Here is a 14,775-nt window from a genome sequence, read left to right on the forward strand (position 1 = left end):
TTGACAGGGCATCGCTCTGGCTGATCTGGAAACTCGCAGGCATGTCCGACAAGCTCTGTGGAATGCTCCCTCTCTTCGGTGGTGATGCCTCAAGCGGTGCTCTTGGAAACGGGAAAAAAACCGTCTCAAGTGTTCGATAGGATGCGTCGCCGCCTCAGAACCCTTCGATGCTGTCATAGACTATGTGTTTGACCGGAGGCTAATTAACTGTAATTTAGGCATATACACCTAGATGAGAAGAACCTTATCAATGTCGATTTTGCCAACCCCATAGTGCTAGCTGTCGAGTCAATGGACACGCTGGTTGCAGTAGTTAAAGCCCTGGAAATTCAGGGGCAAAAGTCATCCTGAAAATTAACTGGGGCAAAACCAGCATTCTTCTGGCTGGCAATTTTGATACCTGCTGCAGGTTCTAGCATCTTGGTGGGCAACCACCCAACTGAGATGGTTGGTGATTTCACCTATCTCGGGTCTGTTGTGGACAGCGTTAGGAAAGAAATTGAAGCCCGCACTGCAGAAGTGTCTCCAGTAACGGGGTGCTTCATCAAGAAAGTCTTTCCCAAAGCAGCACCCTGGTAAGTGGAGAAATGAAGCTGAGGATATACAATGCTTCGGTGGTCAGGAAAAGAAGTTGGATGTCATTCAGATTAACGGGACTGTTCATCTTAGAAAAGAGGTGACTAGTGGTGGGGGGTGTGTGTATATAATAGAGATCTATAAACTCCTGAATGGTGTGGACAAAGTGAATAAGGAAGTGTTACCCCTTCACATACCACAAGAACTAGGAGTCACCTGATGACATTAATTGGCAGCAGGTTTAAAACAAACCTAAGGAAGTACTTCTTCATACAACGCACAGGCAACCTGTGGAACGCATTGCCAGGGGATGTTGTGAAGGCCAAAAGTATACCTGGGTTCAAAAAAGAATGAGATAAGCTCATGGAGGATACATCTATCAATGAGTATTAGCCAAGACAGTCAAGGACACAACCCAACACATCCAATGGTTTAAATTCAAGTCAAAAGTCTAACTAAACAAGTCCCACTCTCTCAAATGGTTGCCCAGTGGTCTCTACGGTGGTATGGTCATTTGCTCTGAATGCCTATCAACTTCCCTGTGAGAATCCACTTTGACTTTGCTCCAATGAAAGCAGGATGGAAAAGACCCCCTGGAAGAACTAAAACATGATGTCTGGACGGTGTCAACAGATACCTGTCTCTTACAGGCACCCGATCTCATAATGTGCCTGAGTTGGTTAATGAAAGAGCATCGTGGAGGCACATAACACATTCAATGACCTCTACTCTGTCCAGACAGCATAGAATCATAGAAATGTAGTTCTGGAAGAGACCACGATAGGTCATCTGCTCCAGTCCCCTCCACTGAGGCAGGGCTGTATGAGAACTAACTAATTTGATACCCCGCTGGTGAGCACTGGTGGGTAGAATTTCTCTGGAAATTGTCACGTCTAACCTTCCCTTCCAGCTGGAACAGATTCTCCTTCTCCTGCTCCTGAAACTGAATTAATCCCATAAACCCTTGCCCCTGCACTCCCTCAGTTTGCCACTACAGGCCATGACTTTCAGTGGGAATCATGCTCCTAAATCTCTTGGGCACTTCCAAAACATCTCCCCTAGAGAGCCCCAATACCAATAGAACCAATAACCATGATTTTCATTCACAATTGCAGCAACGCCAACCTCAGGAGATCAAAGGTCATGAGACGGACCTCCAAAAGCATCAGATTGGCCCCCAGAAATCATTGAGATTTAATGTATCTATTATATTAGGACTTGTTTGTTTTTTAATCTGTCTTTTGATTGGTGACTCGCCCTACCCTGCCCCAGTGTGTGGGGGACACTTAGTGTTGTCCACTCTCCCACATTTATTGGGTAAGTGATTCCGTTTCCTGCTAGAGGAGCTCTGACCCCCACCTCTGCCTGTTCCTTGCCTTGCAGCTGTTTCTGCCCCAGGCTCCAAATCAGGTCTGTCTGCCTAGTCCCTACCTCAGTTCAGCCCCTGGCCACCTCACCTCTGCTCTTGCTGCGGTTCTTTACCCCTTCTTCCAGACTGGGGCTGGGGGAAGCTGCCCCTTCCAGACTGGGAGACCAACTCTAGGGTGACCAGATAGCAAGTGTGAAAAATCGGGATGGGGTAGGGGGTAATAGGCCCCAAATATCAGGACTGTCCTATGAAATTGGGACATCTGGTCGCCCTAAGCAACTCAGAGTTTTTCACCCTCCTCTGCAGCTTCCCAGGCTGGGGGTTGCAGGGAGGGAGGGGGAGGAGCAGAGGAACCATCCTGTTGCTCACAGGAAGGGTGGGGGAAGGGGGTGTAGGACCACGCTGAGCTGTTGGGCTCTTTAGCTCCTTCCTCTTCCCGTGAGAATGGTATTGGGTTTGGGTGCTCAGCAGCCAATCAGAAGGGGTTTTCCTGCACCCCCCTCCCAACAGGGCTCAAATTTGCTAGAGAGCTGGAGCTTCTCCTGACATGCCCAGACCGGCTCCAGCTCCAGCAATCCCCCCCCCCCCCCAATCATTAGATTTCAGAAATAATGGGCGTGGGTTTCTATTTATTCACCTTCTGGGTCTTGAGCCGTCTGGGGTCAGATTTTCAAGCTTTACTCCGAAGCCACAGGGGCTAGAAACTTACTTGTTTCTTTTAAATGGAAGGTGAAATTCTCATGTAATAACATGACTCCAGCTGCTGGGGCTTTAAGAAAAACGCCACATATTGTGGGGCTCGCATTAAAGTCAGGAGAGCTGGCAACATGGCTTAGGCACCGACACAAGTGGACAGATTTTCAGAAGAGCTCAGGACACTGGGCGCACATGGGGTGTAGGGCGCTTGTGAACAGGGGCGGCTCTATGTCTTTTGCCGCCCCAAGCATGGCAGTCAGGCGGCTTTTGGTGGCGTGCCTGCGGGAGGTCTGCCAATGCCGCGCCTTCGGCGTCCCCGCCACCAAATTACCGCCGAATCCGCAGGACCGGCGGACCTCCCGCAGGCACGCCGCCAAAGGTGGCCTCACTGCCGCCCTCACAGCGACCGAGAGGCTGCCCCCCGTGCTTGCCGCCCTAGGCACGCGCTTGCTGTGCTGGTGCCTGGAGCCGGCCCTGCTTGTGAAAACCTGGCCCTGAGCTCTTTTGAAAAATCTCAGTACCACCAACCCCAAACGACAAGTCAGGCCCCCAAAATAATGAAATTGACTTTAAAATAATGAGATTTTAAACAAACAGATAAATATGGATTTTTAAATTTACTGGCTTTCCGCCTTTAGTTCACACTCTGGTCACATTTTCAAACTTTTCTCCACACCCATGAGCGCTAGAAACTTTTTTCTTTTCTCAATGAAGGCTGAGGGTCTCATGAGCTCACCGGAGCTGGGACTTGAAGAGAAACACCCAATATCGCCAGCTTGGCGATCAAGTCACGAGTGTTGGCAACAGGGAAATCTGGCCCACAAAAGAGCCTTTCTTTAGGATGCAGCATTTGTTACACAACTAAAACAGCAGGACCACCCCTAGGCCTAGTCTTCACTTACCGGCTGGTCCGGCGGCACGCCATCGATGTTCTGTGATCGATTTATCGCGTCTGGTTAAGACGCGATAAATCGATCCCGGATCGAGGGAGCGCTTTTAGTAACACAATAGAACTGGGGTTCTCAAACTGGTGCTCACGACCCCTCTCAGGGGCTCATGAGGTTATTACGTGGGGGACGTGCCTCCCAGCTGTTAAGTCTGCTATGAAAAGCGATATGAACAAACATACAAATATCACTTTAAAATTGTGTTCACTTGGTTTTTAATTGATAAGGGGGGTCGCCCTCAGAGGCTTGCTATGGGAAAGGGGTCACCAGTACTAAAAGTGTGGGAACCACTGCCGTAGAACTTTGCTTCTCGCGACGGGAGCTGCGCGGGACAAGTATGTTTGGAGGCCGAAGTGCCTCCAAACGAAGCATGAAATAATGCAAATACACGGAGTACTTTGCAAAACAAAATCCTCATGAGCTCAGACGCCCCAGCTGCCAGTCAGGTTCTGTCGCAACCTCCCCCCCCCCACCCGCCTTTGGTCAGTGCGGGATCTTGTCCGAGCTGCAGTAATCTGAGGAGTCTCCTCAGAGGAGCAGATGTGTCAGAAATATCCCAGGCGCCGATGCCTGAGCTGCCCGGCCAGGGAGAGAAACTTCGCTCATTTTGGAAAGGGCTAAACTGAGACCCACCCCTCTCCTTGTACACACCCGCATCCTTTCTGTGCTGGGAGCTTGGGCAGATTGGATTCCTTCCCTCCCGGGCCCGTTGGGGGATCTCCGCCGGAATGCGCGGGGTCTCCTGTGCTTTGCTCCCCTCGCCTGCTGTGGGGGGTTGGATGCTGTCAAGGAGAAGCGGGGAGGGGAAGAAAGGCCAGCGTGTGGTCCCCTAGGGGCGGGCGGGCAGCCTTGAGCAGGGACGTGCTTTGACATGTAGGTAGAACCTTTCTCGCCCTTGAGGCGAGGGGGCAGACCCACACAGCCCTTCTCCCCCTGGAGCAAGACAGGCCTTTCATAGGAACCTTGACGCTGCTTTTTCAGGAGGCAAATCTCATATGAGATATGATGTTTCAAATGTCATTTCAGGTGGGAGAGGACGGATGGCTCATCGTCCGGGCACTAGCCTGGCCCTTGGGACAGCCAGGTTCAATTCCCTGCTCTACCACAGAGCCCCTGTGTGACCTTGGAACGTCGGAGAGCCCATGCGTGCCTCAGCTCCCCAGCTGTACAATGGGCTAACAGTACTGCCCTGCCCCCCTGGGGGGGATACCTACAGTAAAGAGCGTAGGCGCTCCGAAGCAGCGGGACACATACGTACCTAAGGCTGGGGGCACGCTGCAGACGTCTATTGGCAGAGCTGTGCTCCCCGACTGACAGAGCTGTGCTGGCAGAAGCTCCTAGAACAGATGCAGCTGCACCAGCACGCCTGTGCTTTCACTGGTATCGCTCATCTCACAAGCGGAAGTGACGGTGGTGGAATAAGCTACAGCGGAAGTGTGCAGCATACACACTCGGAGTGCGTTGGCGGTACAGCTAGACCAGTGTACAATACCAGTGTAGCCAAATGACCACCTCCTGCTGGCCTCAGGGCAGCCCGGCGCACAGGCCTCACCTCAGTTTCCCTTCTTGGATCCCCAAATAAACTCCACACAGGGTTTTTACAACAGCCTTTCTGGGGGGTCTGATTTATTAACTTAAAGTTCAACGCTAAACACAGATGTCTTCCCTCCAGCCTCCAGTTTCAAACTCCCCTGGTCTGGTCAGAGTCCTTCGTGGCTTAGCGAGCTACTCCTGGCCTTTCCGAGCTGGAGCAGTTCCTCTGGTCTTAGGATCTTCCCTGCAGGAGCCTCTCTCATTTGCTGCAGGCTCACTACAGCTGCCTAAGCTTTCCCCTTAGCACCGCCATCTTCTTTTTCCCCTCCCTCTTCTCGGTGAATCAGACTCGGCTATGGAGCTTTTCCCCCCTGACTGCATCCTCCTTCTGCTCTTTATAGGAAATTGCCTCATTCTGTAATCAGGATTGGCTTGGCCCCGGACTCCCCACCCTGTCACGGCCAGCAAAGCACTGCTAGCATACACCCGACCTAAGAAAGGTCGATGTGCTGGCAGAGGTGGGTAATGTGACCATTTCTGGCCCAGAAGGTGGAACGCGGGTGGTTTCTCGGCTGGATGGTACAGAACAACACACGCAATCGAATAACTTTCAAGCAGGGTGGTGTGGGAAGAGGCAGGTTGGGCAGAGAGCGTCCAAAGGGAACTACCTTCTGGCTTGGCTTTCCGGAGTGAATCGTAGCACGGCTCCATCAAGGCCTTAGGTGAGGCTTTTAAGTCTTCTTGGGAGAAGGGACGGGCCTACACACGTAAGAATACCATGCTCATCTCCGGGCTCCCTAGCTGTGCTTTGGAAACAGAAAACTCCATCTATTCCTGCTTGGTTCAAAGGCTCTGCAAGACATTTCTCTTGGAGAAGCTCACAAACTGGATGCCAACGGATCTAAGCAATTTCCGCACAGTCTCCCCCTCCCCCCATGCCCTTGTTTCAATATGAGCAAAATAATCCTTCAAAAACCCAAACAACCCTAAGCCTAGATACATTTAAATGTTTCTCTATCGTGACACAAGTTCATCCATATGGCCCATCAGGAGAACTCCTGTTTGTCTCCTGTCTCGCCTCCCTGTGCGCGGCTCGCTGCGTAGAGGCAGCGCTGGGTAGCGTTTGACACCCAGTTGGCATGGAATGAAATTAATAGGCAGCAGGTTTAAAACAAATAAAAGGAAGTTCTTCTTCACACAGCGCACAGTCAACTTGTGGAACTCCTTGCCTGAGGAGGTGGTGAAGGCTAGGACTATAACAGCGTTTAAAAGAGAACTGGATAAATTCATGGAGGTTAAGTTCATTAATGGCTATTAGCCAGGATGGGTAAGGAATGGTGTCCCTAGCCTCTGTTTGTCAGAGGGTGGAGATCGATGGCAGGAGAGAGATCACTTGATCATTGCCTGTTAGGTTCACTCCCTCTGGGGCACCTGGCATTGGCCACTGTCGGTAGACAGGATACTGGGCTAGATGGACCTTTGGTCTGACCCAGTACGGCCGTTCTTATGTTCATTGTAAATAATGGAGGATCAGGCCCAGAGTGGGGATATGTCTGTGGGTTGACCGGTTCGATCTCTTTTCACTTTTGGGGAGGGAACTCAAAGGGGAGTCAGGAAACAAGCTCTGGTTCTGGACCCCGTTGTCCACTTGAATGGCTAATTCCTTTCCCGGAAAGGCACGGTCACTGAGGTACGGGCTTGGTGACTCAGAAGGGAAGGGGTTAAACACCAAGTGACCCGACTCAAGTGGAGAGATTACAGTGGCAGGGGGATCAGCAAACACTTTCTACCCTGGGAAAGGGCGAGGCAATGCAAGGGGAGATAAGGTCAGGTAGCCGCATGGGGCCTCATGGGGGTGAAAGGCAGTTTCAGCCACTGCAGGAAGCGCGGGAGCAGAAATGAAATGATCTAGGATCATTTCCTCCCTTTTAGCCTTTGCAAAAGTCAAGGGGCCTCATTTCTCCCCCGCCCTGCCCCTCGGATGGTCACTTACAAAACGGCAAAGGGATCCTCACATGCTACCGGCTCAGGATGGCAGCGGTTTGCACCCTGCACTCACGTTACGCAGAGAGAAACGAGCATCCAAGGGGCAGGGAAATGGAGACTCAGACCCACCAACTTCCCATCTCAAATCAGCAGGGCCAAAGTGGGCTTGGGAGGGGTCAGGAGGAGGCGAGATTGGGGTACTAAGGAGATGGACACCGGGGAGAGAGCAGATCGGAGTGAGGGGGTCAAAGGGGAGACGCGGGAGGGAAAAACAGAAGCGGGAGAGTCAGCAAGTGAATGACACAGATGCGCCAACTGCAAGGTCTTGGCTTGATACGACTCCACTTTCAGGCATTTCAAGGGCATCAGCTTTGTGCGGACACAAGGAGAGGAATGGAGCTGGGGCGGTGGAACAATGTTTATAGTGGGGGGAGGGGGCTGAGAGCCATTGAACCAAACTGTAAAGCCTGTATATAACAGAAACCACTTCAAGCCAGGGGGTGCGGCAGCCCCCCCAGCACCCCTAGTTCCAGCTAGGGTGACCAGACAGCAAGTTTGAAAAATCGGGATGGGGGTGGGGGGTAATAGGAGCCTATATAAGAAAAAGACCCAAAAATCGGGACTGTCCCTATAAAATCGGGACATCTGGTCACCCTAGTTCCAGCACCTCTGAATGGAGCAGCTGCCCCACATTGAGAAACTGTTATTGACAAATTAGATCCATCTATCAGCAGCAAGCGCAGCTGATAATGCGCTGGCCACATGCAAGACAGGACAGAGCCTTTCCCACAAATGTGTGTGATTAGAGAGATTAAACCATGTACTCACTGTGTGTACGTGTGTCTATGAACCAGCATCGGCACCTGCCTGTGGGTGTGCACCTGCATCTGGGTGTGTGAGCGCACACGCCATGTGTGTTTGAGCCTGTGGGGGTGTGTGTGTGGGGGGCTGGCTCTGCATGTATGTGTGCCCAAGTCTGAGCACGTGCCTTGCGTAGGTCGGCGCTTAAAGAGCAGATCTGACCTGCAGAAGCAGCGTATCCCCTGGCAATACTGCCCCAGCCTGGGCAGATGGTCCCTGTCACTGACAGCATCCTAAGGGACCTGCTTCTCTCAGCACTTGTACAGCTTTTCCTGCCACCAAAGGGTTAAAGTGAAGTGACTCGGGTGTGAGTGCCTGTCCCTCTGAGGGTAGAAGCAAGCCAAGGTGAGTGCCTGACCCTCGGGCCTGGGCTGGAGGAGATGATGCCAGGGCAGCCACGAGGCAGATTAACCTGCTGAGCGGCGTCTTGCTCTGGAGACGGCAAATCCCGGCTGTGATCCTGTGTGAACACATTCTCTGGAGGGGCCATTGTAGTAACATGTCGTCCCCGTTAAACGTGTCTGTCAAAGGCCTTGGTGTGAAATAAAAGTAAGGACCAAACATCTAAATAAATGCTCTGTATGAATACCCAGTTCAATCCAGCAGCTACACTGGAGCCATTGTCAACGTCTGCACGTGGAGGAGGCTGGTAGCGTCTGACAATATTAAGTATCTAAAGAAACACAATAAAACCAGGGAATTTGTTCCAAACTGAATCGTTCTTAATTGGCATCAGTTGCTAGGGTTACCATACGTCCGGATTTTCCCGGACATGTCCGGCTTTTGGGGGCTCAAATCCCCGTCCGGGGGGAAATCCCCCAAAGCCGGGCATGTCCCGGGAAAATCGGGAGGCTCGGCCGGGGCCTCTTTGTGCGGGGCCGGGGTCGCGGGGCCGGGGGCATGGTGCCGGGCCGGGAGCCGGGCCGGGCGCGCGGTGCCGGGCCGGGGGCCAGGGTCGCAGTGCCAGTCCGGGCCTGCGGGCCGGGGAGCCGGGCCGGGCCCGCGGGGCTGGGAGCCGGGCCGGGCTCGGGGAGCCGGGCCCGCGGGGCTGGGAGCCGGGCCCGGGCCCGCGGGGCTGGGAGCCGGGGGTGGTCGGCCGGGGCCGCGCCTCCTCCCCCCCCCACACCCCCCTCCCTTACCTGCTTCAGGCTTCCCACGAATTAAATGTTCGCGGGAAGCAGGGGAGGGGGCGGAGACTTTGGGAGGGGGCGGAGTTGGGGCGGGGGCGGAGTTGGGGCGGGGCCGGGCCCCCCGGGAGTGTCCTCCATTAGGAGGCACAAAATATGGTAACCCTACCTGAGTCAGGGCAGAACTTCAAACTTTCCCAAAAACTCAGTCTGGGCCCTCTAGTAAGTGGGGTGAGTTTGGGGAGCTACTAGGCTGTGTTTTGTTATTAAAATAATCAGTGGAATAAAATAAGTCCCCTCTTGAACGGCTCTGGCTAGCCGCAACTCCATAATCTGGTCACTCTCTGGATGGAAAACTCCAAAATCTCACAGCCCATGACGCTAGTTCTGTACCTCAGCTAACAGCACCACCTGCTGGTTTTTGTCCCGGTGGGAGTTTTTCCCTGTTTTTTTTTTTTTTTAACATTAAAATCTCCTCTCTTGAAATCTAATCAATTACAAACATGATATTAAAATAGCTTGAGGTGCCAGTTTCAATGGGGTTTTCTACAATCACAGTTCCCTCATTTGAAATACATTTTTCCCCTGCTCTGTTGCTGGGCGAATGACCCACACAAACAGGGGAAATTGACAAAAGCCCGTATCCTGCAAACGCATACACAAGGATGGGTTTTTTAATAGTGCCCGGCGCTGGCCTAACTCTGCTCCCACTGAAGTCAGGCCAACCCATAGCGCGTCTGGACACCAGCTCGTGAATAACTTGAGGCATGTATCTACTCACAAGAGTGAAGTTACTCGGGGTTGATGGAATCAGGGTATACTTGATTATACCCCAAACTACTCTCAAATGAACAAAGTCAAGCAAACCGGAAAAAAATATAGCTGGATCAATGTTTTCGCCACGTTTCTTTTTTCTAGTCGTAGATTCCAAGGCCAGAAGGGACCGTTGTGATCAGCTAGTCTGACCACCTGTATAACACAGGCCATAGGATTTCCCTGAATTAATTCCACCTTCTCTACCCACCCAAACTGCAAAATCCACCTCCACTTTCCTTCACCTCAGAAAATGTCTTGTTCCTCATCCAGAAGCCCATCCCCCATTCCTCTGCACCCTTACCTGCAGCTCCACACACCTGGGAACTTCCAGGCACATTTGCCCCCCCCCCCCCCATTGTTTGCATCAGCGGTAGGTAAATGCTTTTCGGACAGTAACGTGATCTTAGGGTTGCTAGCGACCCCCCCCTTTTCATGCCACTGAACAGAACTTGTTCCTATGCTGCATCTGATTCTTTGGAGCCACAGGGGAGACCCCGATTCTGAGCTGGGCTCCAGCCCCTCTGATCGTGAGCCTACAGTGGCCAGGAAGCAGCAGGATTAACTCACTGGGGAATCGCCCCCAATGTGCAAGGGGGCTCTTGGGGCAATGGGGTTTGTGGGAGGTAGGAGGGGGGGTGGTCAAAATGCTCTCGGCTGGAGAGGCCCCGGGGGCTGCTCTCGTTTACACCAGAGGATGGATCCAGAATCCTGAATCCACTTTTGGCCCCTGTCCTTCCACGCGACCCAGCTCCAAATTAGGGCCTCAGTCTGGACTGTTGGCATCTGCAAACGTTTTCATCCTGGCTGTCACCGTTCAAGGCAACTGCACCTGTATTTCCCCCCTCATGGTCCAGCACGGGCATCCACGCTCAGGCTTCTGGCTCCCCACCCATCACCTTGCTTGGACGGAGACATGCCTCTCTCCCTCCTGGCGGGGGTATTTCCGGCCTGCTCAGCTCCCTGCCTACACTGTGAGGTCCCCAGCCATGTAGACAGCTAAGCAGGCCGGCTTGGCTTTCTCCTCTGAGCGTAATTACCATAGTTACAAGTTCCCACACAGCTCTTTCGAAGCGAGCACTTTAACTCATACGGTAAAAGCATTACAGAGAAAACGTATTCAAGCAACCGAAGAACCTCCACGCCTGTGAAGCTCACCAGAGATCACCCCAGCTCCAGCAAGGGCTCTGGCAGTGAACGGTCCTTCAAACACCACCCAGGGGTTCTTCTGTGATCACAAGTTCATAACAGCTGGTAGCTCAGAACAAGCATCCCCCCCCTGAATCTCTGAGTCACGGCTTTATCCAGTTCTGTGTCTTTGATCTGCAGAGACTACGAATAGGTCAGCAGCCGGACAATGGGTTTTCCTCATGGTCTAGCTTCTAAAGCAGCGGGTGGCCAACCTGTGGCTCTAAAGCCACCGGCGGCTCTTCAGAAGTTAATACGCGGCTCCTTGTCTAGGCACCGACTCCGGGGCTGGAGCTACAGGCACCAACGTTCCAATGTGCCGGGGGATGCTCACTGCTCAACCCCTGGCCCTGCCACAGGCCCTGCCCCCACTCCACCCCTTCCCGCCCCCTCCTGAGCCTGCCGTGCCCTCGCTCCTCCCCTCCCCCTCAGAGCCTCCTGCACGCCACGAAACAGCTGATCGGCAGGTGCGGGAAGGGAGGGGGAGGCGCTGATCGGCAGGGCTGCCAGTGGGTAGGAGGCACTGGGAGCGGGGGTGAGGGAGATGATGGAGGGCTGCTGACGTGTTACTGTGGCTCTTTGGCAATGTACATTGGTAAATTCTGGTTCTTTCTCAGGCTCAGGTTGGCCACCCCTGGTCTAAAGGATGAGACCAGAGGTGGGTAATTTGCATTCCCCTCTCCCAAGCATGTCCTAGGAAACCCACTCGACTAAAAATTCAGTCTTGTCTGGCCCATTGTTTTCAAAGAGTCCTGGGAAGCTCATAACACTTCCCAGGGATTATATTAGTTCACTCTCCCTCTCACAGAAGTCCCAGGCAATCCCACAACTACACACAAACGTGTGCATTAATACAATTAACTCCTAAAATAAGGTTTGCCCAGGATGTTGCAGGAAATTGCCCTCTCTGTCACTCTGGCAGTCTGGGGAGGGGAGGCAGGTCTCCCTTGGGCTCTCCCTGGGAGGGAAGCCTGCACTGAGTAGCTAGTGGGTTTTCCAAGCCGCTGGTAATTTTACACTTTCCATCTGTTTTTCGCTAAGTCATCCTCGTTGTAAGCGTTTTAAGAGCTCCTCCCTGAAGATGCCGACGTGCCCAAATGCTCCAACCAACATTTTCAAAAGTGGCCAGTGGTTTTCGGCGCCTTCATTTTTGGTGTCTAACTCGAGATGCCTTGAGATGGATTTTCAGAAAAGCTGAAATGAAGTCAGCGGGAGCTGTGGGTGGTCAACCGCCCTCTCAAAAACCATCACACCAAATGGAGGCACCAGGGGAGGGATAGCTCAATGGTTTGAGCATTGGCCTGCTAAGCCCAAGGTTGTGAGTTCAATCCTTGAGGGGGCCACTTAGGGATCTGGGGCAAAACCAGTACTTGGTCCTGCTAGTGAAGGCAGGGGGCTGGACTTGATGACCTTTCAAGGTCCCTTCCAGCTCTATGAGATAGGACATCTCCATTAAAAAAAAAATCAGTGTCTGATATACATCTGGGCACCAGCGTAACAGGGGAGGGGAAATGTTAGCCAACTGATAGGAGAGCAAGTCCCTAGTGTATACAAAACCACCATAGGATCCCTAATGTTCACACAGACCCTCTTGGTTTGGAAGGTCTCATCAGAAAGACCCAGGCACAAAGTGCCTAGAATTCAATACATTTCTGTCAGAAGGACAAAAGACTGAACTGCCTTCCATGGGATTTAAACCAGCTCTGAGCATGTCAAACCCAGGGCTAATATGAATCAGTCATCACTTCCTGCTCTGTGCACCTAGATAGAGTCAGCTATGAACTCCTTGGCTAGCAGACACTGACAGTCAAGTCACCGTTCCTACGTTTCCATTCAGGTCTTAGCTCTGATTTCGATGGTAGGAATAATGAAGCAAAAATAAAGGTGCTATCACTGAGGCAGCTTTGCTAGAACTTTAGACAGGAATAATGACTGGAGTTTACTAATTGCTCGTTAACAACACCCCATAGCCCTATTTCCTCAGACAGGATTATTATAGTTATAGTAAAAAGCAACAAATATAGTGTTTGTTGCAGGGATATTTGCAGACCACTAGGTGGTGCTGTAGCCCTTAGGCACCAGAAAGATGCTACCTGGTACCCACCTAAGAGTTAAGAGTTTCATTGAGTGGGGTTGATGGGTAATAGCAGGTGGCCCAGGGGTTTTTAAAAGATACATGACATTGCCCTCCTCTGTAATGTTCAGATTCAAGAGGGAACAAGGTAGGTGTGTGGGTGTGTGTGTGTGTGGGGGGTGGTGGTGGTGGGGGGGGAGGTATCCTGACCTACGGTCCAGTATCTCTCGCCTGGCTAGTGGTAACTGTAGGGACATCCCCTTGGGAATTCAGGGATGCCCACAGCCTGGACAGGATAGATAATGCAAATCTGCCCCCCTCTTCAGAGGCATTCAGTGGGGCCACCCAGCTGCAACGCCCAGCGTTCACTATAAGAGTCTCTCCCCCCCTTCCCTAAACTGCTCTGTCACACCGGCCTGAGGGTGGAGAGGACCCTGTGGGAACGTGTCCAGATCACAGTCCCAGAGAGCTTTGGGCAGCTATGGGACACTTGTACCTGAGCCCTCTTTTTCCCCCACAGCAGGATCTTGCTGTCTGCAGACACACAAGCCCTTGCAGGGGTTAAGGAGACATTTCCATCAGCCCCTAGGGTTGCCAACCAAGATTGTCCCGGAGTCTCGAAGATTTATCTTTAGTTAAAGATTATGTCATCTGATGAAACTTCCAGGAACACGTCCAACCAAAGCTGGCAAACCCATCAGCCCCCTTTGCTAGGGATTTCTCAGAGCTGCATCAGAGTCGCTGCTAAATGAAGCGTTCTTTGCTGCTGGGCATGGCGCTCTCACACCAACAACTGAAAGGTGCCTCTCTTGCCTTCCATCCCTGCCTCTGAGCCAGCCAGGCCAATATTTTCCAAAGCAGCCACCAGTTTTGGACACCCAGTTTGAGAGCTCACAGGCCAAAAGTTTTCCCCAGAGCACAGGGCCTGATTCTCAAGGGCTCAACACCCCCAATCGATTCCGCGTTTCCAAAAGAGCTCAGCACCCCGTATCCTGAGCGCCGCTGAAAAATCTGACTGCTGGTTTTGGTGCCGTCACCGGCGTGGCTGACCCAGAGCACCCCCCCTACGGGCCAAGTGTGGCACAGCAGGGTGCCTATTGCCTCCATTTCCCCTCCCCAGAGTCTCCCATCTTTTCCAGGGATTCATGTGGCCCGGCCTTTGGGCTCTGTTTCCAGCCCATTGCCTTTCTGCTCTGGGCTGGAGCTCAGACTCCCAGGCTGGTTCCCTGCAGTCCCCCTCACAGACTCAGCCCCTCTGAGCTACCCGGTGCTTAAGGGACACCTGGTTGAAAGGGGTCTTAGACCCCGCAAACAATAATTGTACAACTGCAGAGGGGAGAACTCATCTCTGATTGGCTGCTTCCCCCACTTCCCTGTCTCCTGCAGTGTGAGCAGCCAATCAGAAGTGCTGCAGGAAGCAGGAGGCACTCTCTCTCCTGGCAGACTCCCCCCATGCTTTTTCAGACCCCTTTAAGCACTGGGTTTGTTTCAGTCTTCCCTGCCCTGGGATAAGGCCCTGACTCTCCGGCTGCTTTCTTGGACTCCCCTGCTTCTTCCAGGCCCGACTCCCTGTGGTTCTGCTGCCAAACTCACCAAACGGCATTC

This window comes from Chrysemys picta, chromosome 24 (genome assembly GCF_011386835.1).
Source record: "Chrysemys picta bellii isolate R12L10 chromosome 24, ASM1138683v2, whole genome shotgun sequence".
NCBI classification, from domain to species: domain Eukaryota; kingdom Metazoa; phylum Chordata; order Testudines; family Emydidae; genus Chrysemys; species Chrysemys picta.